Source organism: Petaurus breviceps, unplaced genomic scaffold (assembly GCF_028583685.1).
Source record: "Petaurus breviceps papuanus isolate PSGF00001 unplaced genomic scaffold, PetGlider_PUasm1.0 91041, whole genome shotgun sequence".
Taxonomy (NCBI): Eukaryota; Metazoa; Chordata; class Mammalia; order Diprotodontia; family Petauridae; genus Petaurus; species Petaurus breviceps.
The window spans coordinates 2,903,868-2,914,703 of NW_027187400.1; the positions used below are offsets into that span (position 1 = coordinate 2,903,868).

A 10,836-nucleotide genomic window follows, 5' to 3' on the forward strand; every position below is an offset into this window, starting at 1 on the left:
GTTGTTGAAAGTCACTTGCTGGTGAGGCCAAAGAAGAGGGTCCCTGTTTAAACAAAAGCTTGACCAGATGACCTCTGACATCACTTATCTTCCATCTCTTATATTCTATGATTCTCAGGAAAGGTCATAGGAGACTAACCATTATTAGTACCATTCAGCATTCTCTTTTCCCCCAACTACTTTAGCCCATTCTTTATCATTCATGGCTCCACAATCCAGTGAGGCATAGTTATAGTTTTTTAGAATCATAACCATAAATCAACAAGCATTTATAAATGCATACTACTATGTGCCCTACTATACTGTGCTAGGCACTAGGGATCCAAGTATGAAGAATAAAATAATCCCTATTGGCAAGGAACTTATACTTTAATTGAAAAGACAACAAGCACACATGTAAATACACACAGTGTGCATATAAAGTGAACAAATAAAAGTATATACAAGGTGGTTAAATGCAAAGTAATTTGGGAGGGAAGGCACTAGCAATCAGAGGAATTGGGAAAGGCTTCATGTACAAATTGGAATCTTAAAGAAAGAAAAGAGGCAAATGGTCAAAGAGAGTATGTGGGATGGCCAATTCAAGGCACAGAGATAAGAAATGGTGTGCCTAGTTCAAGGACCATGGAGAGGGCCACATTTGGCTAGATCACAGAGTATAGAGGCTCAACATCCTTTGAGATTATAAAGATAGGTTGGAACTGGGTTTAAAAGGTTTTCAAAGACAAACACCAGAGTTTAGATAATTATCCTAGAGGCAACAGGAAGCCACTGAGGTTGACTAGGGTCATTATGTGCACTGGCAGATCTACACTTATAGAAAGTTACTTGGGCAGCTGAAAGCAGAATGGACTGAAATTGTAAGAGACTCGAGGGAAGAAGACCCATGAAGAGGATGCTGCAGTAATCTAGGCATGAGGTGATGAGGTCTGAAGCTGAGAAGGTAACTGTGAATGGAGAAAAAGGTAGATGTGAAAGATTCAGAAACCACAAGATCTGGCAAATTATTGGATGTGTGAGATGGGGGGAGTCTAGGATAAAACTGATGTTATGAACCAGGGAGGCTCAAAGAAAGGGTACCTTCAACAGAAATAGGAAAGCTTGGAATGTGGGGGTGGTTTAAGGGGGAAAATATAATAAGCTCAGTTTTGGTTGCATTTAGTTTGAGATGTTTACAGGACATCCAGTTTGAAATGGCCAATAGGCAATCAATGATCCTTAGAGAGAGACTGACTTATAGTTCTACGAGTCATCTGAAAAGAGATGGTAATTAAACCCATGGGAGCCAATAAGGTTACAAGGAGAGAGGGACATCTCCTATTGTCCTGCACCATATCTGGCCACTGGACCCAGATGGCTCTGGAGGAGAAAGTGAGGCTGATGACCTTACAGAGCCCTGACTCACTTAAATCCAATTCACTTGCAAATCATGGCATCATCTTCCTGATGTCATAGTCCTCTTCAAGAACAAAGGACAAACCACCCAACCACAACCAGGAGAGACAGTACAAACCACTAGTTATTTTAGTTGTAATTATAGTTTTAGAGACAGAAGGGATGAATCTCAAAGGTCATCTAGCCCAATCCCTTCCCCATTACAGATAAGGAAACTGAAGCCAAGGTGTTTTAAGGCAAAATGCCTTGCAGGGAGTGGCAGAGCTAGGATTTTAGCTAGTCTTTCCTAAATCTCTGGTCCCCAAAGGTCAGCAGGCCACCAGAGCTAATTCTCCATCTAGCCTCTCCATGTCTCCCTACTCTAGCCAGCAACATCTTTCACTTTGATTCCCCATCTCCCTTATTGCTTGTGGTCACGCACCTGGACCTCTCTCCACATCTGTATTCATACCTCAAGGCAGATATGGGACACTTCTGAGGACACACACCACCTTCTATTTCTCATTGTGTCAGGAAACAAAATCCCCAATTGGAAGTTGCAGGTTTTTTTTTTTTCAGGTAGCAGGATCTCATTCTAATTTTCTACGGCAGGAACCCAATTTTTCAAGTGATAATTATAATAATTAAAAATTCTGTTATCAGCTGAAGTAAAAGAATGCAAAGCATGTAGCAGAAGCCGAAGAGGAAACAGGCAGCAGGCAGTGAGTTTTCTGATAATGAGATCTATCTCAGAAATTTCCCCAAATCCCCAAGATAATTCCAGGACATTTTCTCCAGGGGGAGGAAGATGATTGCTCATTTTCCAAGAGCTACTCCATCTTCCAAGGTCATTGCCACCCACTCACTGGAGAAATGTCTAGACACAATCAACTAGCATAGGAAAATAGGCAAAGGCCAGGGTGAACAGAGGCCACGGCAATCCACTGACCTTTAAAAACCGGATGAAAGGACTAGGAGGAAAATTTCATTGGGTTTGTTGACATGAATAATCAAAACTGGGTCAACAAAGCTGGGTTTATAGATAATTGGAAAAAGGAGAGCCCAGAGGCAAGTATAACAGCCCATCTTTCTGCTACCTGTTCTAATAAGGATCAGTGTCTCAGAGTGGACAAGGATCTGATGGTTTATTTTGTCCAACCCAAGCCTAGGCAGAAATTCCATGTGTAACAAGTGGTTTGAAAACTTCTGTTTAAAGACTCCCAGCAATGGAGACCCCAGGACCTCCCAAGGTAACCCCATCTACTTTTTGACAGTTGTCACCATTAAAGAGCCTTCCTCAAAATGCAGTAGAATGCCATTCCCACCCCAAACCTGAGGATGCGTCCTGAGGGACAGCCCTGTAGTACTATGTGCTGCTAACATGGGGGAAACTTGACTCCCGATTGGCTGAGAGTCCCCTGAGCCCTCGATATAGCTGACCTGCATAAGTGGAAAAGAGACTTCAGATTACAAGAGAGTGCTGGGAGAGGCAGAGAAGGAGCTCGAGAGAGGGGTAAGAGGCAGGTGCCAGCTTTGAATGACAGATGGGAGATTTCCCCAGAGTCAGTCATATGGAGAAATCAACCCCCAGGATGCCCCTGGATTCCTAGTGCCTAGTGCCTGGATTCCTAGAGCCTAGCTGGCTCTCCCCTGGTAAAAATCATCCTCTCTCTGCCCCGGAGGAGCTCATTTACTCTGGTGTATTCATTTATCTATTCTAATCTGCATAACTCCTCTGATTTCTGATTACCTTGATGAAGAGGTTTACTAGCTATTGGGATTTTTTGTGTAACCAGCATTTAGTAGCGCAGAACTAAAATGGTGAGAATGAGCTACATGTTATCCTCCCCTTTAGAAGAAACAGAAAGTACCTTTTATTCTGAACCCGTGAAAGAGATAGCATCAAACCCGGAGACTACAAGTATTTGAAGTATGGCAGCCCGGTATGACTCTGGCCCAGTGGTCATCTTGGAGACAGTAGACTGAAGAAGTGATCACCCAGCAGACTGTAATCATATTCTGGCTAAGTCACCTCTTCTAGGGGCTAAATATCCCATTGCTTCAAATGATCCTTGGTTGGCATGGTCAAGTCAACAAGCACTTATTAAGCACCTACTATATGCCAAACACAGTGCTAAACACAGGATACAAAAAAAAGGCAAAAGATAGTCTCTGCTCTCAGGGAGTTCCCAGTCTTGTGGGAAGACAAAATAAAAACAATTGATGCACATACAAGATAAATGCGAGTTGACTTGGGGGTATTCTGAGAGAGAAGGCACTGGCATCAAGAGGGTTCAGGAAAGGCCTCTTGCAGAAGGTGGGATTTTAGCAAAGTCTTGAGGGAAACCAGGAAGTGGAGATGAGCAAGGAGAGATTCCAAGGGTGGGAGACAATCATTGTGTCCAATGAGAGGGACAGCAAGAAGTCCAGCATCCAAGAAGGCCGGTGTCCTTGGATCGTAGCAGATTTGGGCGAGTAAGGTGTAAGAAGATTTGAAATGGCAAAGGGAAGAGATTATGAAGTGTCTTCAAAGTCAAACAAAGAGGGGCAGCTAGGTAGCACAGTGAATAGACCACTGGCCCTAGAGTGAGGAGGACCTGAGTTCAAATCCAGCCTCAGACACAACACAAAAACTATCTGTGTGATCCTGGGCAAGTCACTTAACCCCAATTGCCCTCCCTCTCCCCCTCCAAAAAAAGCAAAAAACAAAACAAAAGTCAGACAGAGGGTTTTATATTTGATCCAGAGGTAACAGGGACCTACTGGTTTATCGATCTCCATTACTCTTACCATCTTGGTCACACCCCTCTAGAAGGGCTCCCTCTTATCAATATCCAGGGGCATAGGAGAGATAAGAACCATGGTGTGTGGGATCTGAGGAAGAAGATATCATTCACAACAATGTTCAGGGGAAGCGGGAAGGATGTAGGAGGAAGGTGTTTTAGAGAGTCCTTTGAGGAGAGGAAGGGCCAGTGGGAGGAGATGGAAAGGATCTGAAAGATACTGAAGGACACTATTTGGAGAAGTTGAATTTACAGGGAGAGGAGCAGGGGTGAGAGACTAGGGGAACCCCGAGGGGAGGGAGACAATGGCTGAAGGGATATTAGGCAGAAATAGGTACTATCTGGCTACAGGGGGAGATGACGCTGAGAAAAGATATAAGGGTTGTAAGGATGATTTAGGGAGAGGAGGAGAGGTTGAGGGAACACTCAAGGGAGAGGCTGGGATTCTGGGAATACTGGTGGAGAGGATAAGGTTTAGAGAGACACTGGGAGAAGGGCATAAGTTGTGGCGGCACTTAAGAAAGGAGCAGAAATTGTGGGGTCACTAGGGATACAGAATAGGACGCTAAGAGTAAAGGGTCAGCAGCTGGTAGACAACGACACTGTTGGGAGGGGAAAGACCTGGCAAAATTTCTGCAGGAGTTGTGATTGAGAATCAACAAATTCCAAAGATACATAAAACCAAAGGCCCAAAATGTTCTGAATTCAACAATGAGGGTGCTGTTGGTCCTTCCTGTGAGTAAGAACAGCAGGCCCCAGCCAAAGGTGTATGAGTGCTGGCCTGTGCCCAGGCTCCACAAGCACCTGTGAGCAGATATACCCACACTCCTGCTGCTATCAGATTTGCAGAAATAACATCTGCTCCCCGACATCTGGAAATCCATGAGGAAAAGGCCCAGAACCAGGCCAGGCATTTCTTGGACCAGGAAGACCAGGGGTCCCATAAGAAGTTTGTCCTGTTCTATCTTGCCCTGCTGTTGCAGCAAGCACCCCAGTGTCCCCAGGGTGCCTGCTCACACAGGTTCTTGGATCTGCTTTGTTAAAGGAAAGCGACTCAAAATGGGTTAACAAGCTTACTTTAATCAGTCAGACATATATCGTTTACCTTATTCAGGAGAAAAGGTCAGCACCCCGAATCTCAAAGTATACAGGCATAATTATCAAGACAGAAACATCAAGTAGACAGATTTCCAAACTGTCCAACCATTACATCCATACCCAGTCAACATCTGGGTTTCCACATTCTGGGTTTTTCAAAGCCGGGGGACTCTCAACAACGGCTTCCCAGAATTCAGATCAAATCACAGAACACTTCTCAAAGTGAGTCCCAAAACAAAGCTACACATCAGGGCTTATATAGCCTTCTCCTGGCTCAGAGAATGTAACAACCTTTTGGACCCACTGGCCAATCAAAAAGTATCAACTGAAAAACAAGCCTCCCACCCCAGGCTCCAGGTGCACGTTAGCCTAGGGGCAGGGAAGATCTTTAAATCTGCATTTCCATTACACCTGCCCAGGGGTAAACTAGATGCCTACTCAGACACTAGCACAAAAGAGAACAGGAATAAAGTCTCTGGTATGTGTAAATCCCTTTCCAACTACATGTTGGTCTCTTCATTTTATATTATTTTAGAATTATTTTTATTTAACATTATTTATTTATATATTATAATACAGTATATGATAATATATTATTAAATAATATATTGTTTAATATATTTATATTATTTATTTATTTTATGCTATAATTAACAACTGGCATTTACCTAGCAAGAGGGATATTTGATGCAATGAATCGAAAGTTGAACTTGGAGCAATGAGGAGCCAGGTTCAAATCCTTTTTCTAGTAGCTCGATAGCTGTGTGACCAAAGACAAGTCACTTAATTCCCTGAGCATCAAGCTCTATGTATTTCTATAGCATTTAATATCCCTTATCTCATTTAATGCCCATAATAACCCTCTGAGATACCATAGGAAATAAAGACATTATTATTCCCATTTTATGGATGAGAAAACTGAGTTCCAAAATTTAAGTGACTCAAGTCTGGTCATACAACTAGTTAAGGTTAATGTGTAAGTCAAGACCTCACCCTTGTAATGTCATTGGTCCTCTTCAAGAACAAAGGACCACCACCAACAAGAATGGTAAGATTCAAATCCAAGACTTTCCTGAATCCAAATTCAGAGCACTTCATGTTGTACCACACTGTTTCCATAGGACAAGCTGATATTGTCATGTTATTGCCCTCGAAGATTTACAAAATACTTTCAATATGTAATCCACTGAGTCTCCATTCTTGTACCATATACATTGTACTATGACTGTGGACTTGAGAAAAAGACATGGGTTAGGAATGACAGCACAGACAGATAGAATTGGAACTTGGCAAAAAAAAAATAATAATAACTGGACCTAGAAAGGAGTCATTCAACAAGCAATATTTAGCTTGGGAAGAGATCTCCAGTGGAGTGCCCCAAGGATCTGGGCTTGACCCTCTGCTCTTCAACTTATTTTTTTTCAGTGATTTGGACGGTGATAAAAATGATACACTTATCAGATGTGTAGAGCACATGAAGCTAACATGATGAATGCCCAAGTCGGGCCTCCAGAATAGGGGAACCCATCAATCAATTTAATAGTGATAAAGTTCTACAGATGATGACAAAATCACAATTACAAAATGGTGTAGAGGTAGAAATAATAACAGCTAGCATTTATAGGGTACTTTAAGTTTCAGAAAGTACTTTGGATGCGTTCCATCATTTAATTCTTGTAACAAACAATCCTTTGGACTTGATGCTATTATCATTTCATTTTCACAGTTGAGGAAATTAAGCCAGGTAAAGGTTAAGTGATTTGCCCAGGGTCACAGCTAGTAAATGCCTGAGAAAGGATTCAAACTCAGGTCTTCCTGACTCCAAGTCCAATGTTCTATCAACTGCTCCATTTAACTGCCTCAGTATCCACATCCTGTTTTTTTAAGAGGGGTTGGGAAATTTAATGTACTCTGTAGTCAGTACCAGTTAAGGTTATAAAATGGCAGCCCCCCAAAAAACTTAATGAGATATTAGATGTCACATTCATCACAGGGGCTTGAAATGCCAATGTAGGAAATCAAAAGGTAATTGGAATAACAGACAAGTTTGGCCTTGGAGTACAAAATGAAGCAGGGAAAAGATTGAGAAATTTTGTCAAGATAACTCACTGGCCATAGAAAACCCTCTTTTTCAACAACCCAAAAGCCAACTCTACACATAGACATCACCAGGTGGTCAATATCTACATCAGATCAATTATATACTTTGCAACCAAAGGTGGAGAAGCTCTATACAGTCAGTTAAAACAGGACCTGGAGCTGACTCAGATCATCAGCTTTCTTATTGGAAAAATTAGATTTAAATTGAAGAAAGTGGGGAAAACCATCCAACCATATAGGTATGACCTAAATAACATCCCCTATGAATAAGAAGTGGAGGTGATGAATACATTTAAGATGAATAAATTTGGTCAATAGAGTGCCTAAAGAACAATGGATAGAAACTCACAATATTGTATAGGAAGCAGCAACAAAAAGTATCCCAAAGAAAAAGAAGAACAAGAAAGCAAAATGACTGCCTGATGAAGCTTTACAAATTGCTGGGGAAGAAGCAAAGCAAAAAAGTGAAGGAGAAGGGGAAATAAATATATACCCAACTGAATGCAGAATTCCAGAGAATAGAAAGGAGATAAGGTTTTCTTAAATAAACAACGCAAAGAAATAGAAGAAAACAAGGAAAGAGAAAAAATCTCTTCAAGAAAATTAGAGTTATAGCTCCTTGCATCCCCCTCCTGTCTTGCCCAGGTGCTGGGTTACTACTATGAAGAGAAAGGAGTCAAGGCAGAAGATCCGGTGAACAGGAAGGAGCTGGGGGAATGTGGGCAGCTCCTTGGGAGAAATTGGTTTCTGGGTAGATAGGACACCTGTTCATGAAGCTGTCCAACTGGATGAAACCATACAACTACAACAACTGATTAAGAACAGTGCTTATGGGGGTGGCTAGGTGGCACAGTGAGTAGAGCATCTGCCCTGGAGTCAGGAGGACCTGAGTTCAAATCCGACCTCAGACACTTAACACTTACTAGCCATGTGACCTTGGGCAAGTCACTTAACCCCAATTGCCCTGCTCTCCCCACTCCAAAAAGCAAAAATTAAAATTAAAAAAAATTTTTTGAAAAAGAATGGTGCTTATGTCAATGTGGCCACTGCGGACTCCATCATACCTCTCCATAAGGCTAGCCTTCAGAGTCAAACACAATGTGTGAAACTTCTACTGGCTGCTGGAGCCAGAGTGGATGTGGGAAACATTGATGGTAGTGCCCTTCTTTGTGATGTCGGTGCCTTGGGCAACATTGAATGTGTGAAACTGCTACTTTCTCATGGGGCAATGTATACTGCATCCCACTGCATGAAGCCTGCATGACTGGGGGGTTGTGAATGTGTGCAGCTCCTCATTGATGTTGGAGCTCATCTAGAAGCTGATGGCTACCATTTTGGTGCCCCAATGCATGTTGCCTGTGCAAGGGAGCATCTGGATTGTGAAAGTGCTGCTTAATGCAGGAGCCAATGTGAGGTAGGGAACTTGCATGAGATAGCTCTTCATCATGCAGTCAAAGTAAAGAATGTAGACTTGACTGAGATACTAGTGGAGTTTGGAGGCAACATTTGTGCCTGGGACAATGGAGAAAAGGAGCCTTCTAATTATCCTTGGAGCAACAGAACTTCTGCTAAATGCTTTGCGTATTATGCAGAAACACCTCTGACCTTGTCACAACTTTGCAGAGTGAGCTTAAGGAAGGCCACTGGCATCAGAGGGCTTGAGAAAACTGCCAAGTTGGATATTTCTCTAAGGCCAATCAATTACCTTTCACACACCTAAGACAAAGACATGGAAGGGAGAAGAGGTCTTGGGATTTTATCCTGTGTTGCTATAATTACTCTTTCCAATATCTGGCAGAGAAAAATGACTTCTGTGTCTGTAGTGGTATTAAAACCATATACAGAACATTTCCACTTGTCCCTCTGTTCTATCAGAGAAAGTATTTCAAGTGTAATAAGAAAGCACTAACTCTTAGTTCTTTATAGCTGACATGCTTCTGGGATAGCTCATACTGGAATTTGTACTTTAATCTTGTCACTGTCACAGCCAGAAAATTAGTTAGTGGAAAAGAAGTTGCTATAGTCTAGGCTCCCTTTATTTGATGAACTTCCCCAAAGTGACTCACAGTACAAAGTGTAACTCAGAGCAGAGAGGGAAATGGCAGTTGTAGATCTTTCTATGGAGACTTATGAACCTCCCTGTCTTTCCCTTATGTGGTAGGAGCCCATGTTGATGCTTGGTACTCTAGTATAACTGATTCCACTTCACAATAACTTCTTTAGGATTCTGTTTCTAGATAAGGGTGTAGTCCAAATGCCTTGGGAAAACTTAAGGGCAGTCCCTTTAGATCATTGACAGCAGGATCCTGAAATAACCACTCTCTAAATACCTTCTCATGTGCATGCCCTGTTAGCCCACAGGGGCTAAAGGCATTTCTGTTTCTCAGGAAGCTTTTTATGTGTCTGAGTTGCGGAGGATGATGATGACTGCAGCCTGGTGATGCTTATATTGGTTGAAAGGAGTTCAGTCCACTACTAGTTTATTTCAAGACTGAAGGCCTGGTTAAGGACGGTGTGCTGATTACACAGAGGAAGAATCCACCACCTTTATAACAGCTGAAGATTTAGTTTTTTTTAAGGTGGTTCCCTACCTCACAGATAAAGTTAAAACTTTCTCATTTGGACAGTCTTAAAAGCTTAGTTAGTTCACTGTTAGAGGAAATGCTGATCAAATAAATGTCTTGTTCATGTTCAGCCCCTTTCAACTTTAACTGAAAATTCTTCTTAAGTAATTAAGTCTAATAACATTTGCACATAATAAAATGCCTTCTACCTTCCTCAACCCCCAAATCCAGACTTCAGTGAAAGCTGTCGGTCAATAAAAGGAAAAAAAGTTTTAAAAATATATATTAGAGCTATCAAGGAAATATTTCATGCAAAAAAAGGCATGATAAAAGACAAAAATTCAGCTGAACTATTTAAAATCCTAAAAGATGATGCTGTTAAAGTGCTATATTCAATATACCAGCAAATTTGGGAAACTCAACAGTGGCCACTAGATTAGAAAAGATTAGTTTCTGTCCCATTCATAAAGAAGGGCAATACCAAAGAATATTCAAATTACCAAGCAATTGCACTCACTCCACATGCCAGCAAGGTCATGCTTAAGGTTCTGTGAGTTAGGTTTCAGCAATATGTGAACCAAGAATTACCAGAAGAACAGGGTGGTTTTCAAAGAGGCAGAGGAACTAGAGACCAAATTGTCAACATTTGTTGGATTATGGAGAAAGCAAGGAAGTTCCAGAAAAATATCTACTTCTGTTTCATTGACTACACTTTGCGTGAATCACAACATAATTCACCAAGTCCTCAAAGAGATAGTTGTACCAGATCATTTTGTCTCCTGAGGAGCCTGTATGTAGGTCAAGAAAAAATAGAGCTAAAAATGAGCAAATGATTGGTTTAAGATTGGGAAAGGAGTACAACAAGGCTGCATATTGTCAGTTTGTTTGTTTCACTTAAATGCAGAGTACATCGTGAG

The 10,836-nt window shown here is 41.7% G+C and overlaps 1 pseudogene; it reads left to right on the plus strand.

The window, feature by feature from the left end:
* The first annotated feature begins 202 nt into the window (after positions 1 to 202).
* Positions 203 to 9,075, plus strand: LOC138154280 (ankyrin repeat and SOCS box protein 13 pseudogene; annotated as a pseudogene).
* The last annotated feature ends 1,761 nt before the right edge of the window (positions 9,076 to 10,836 follow it).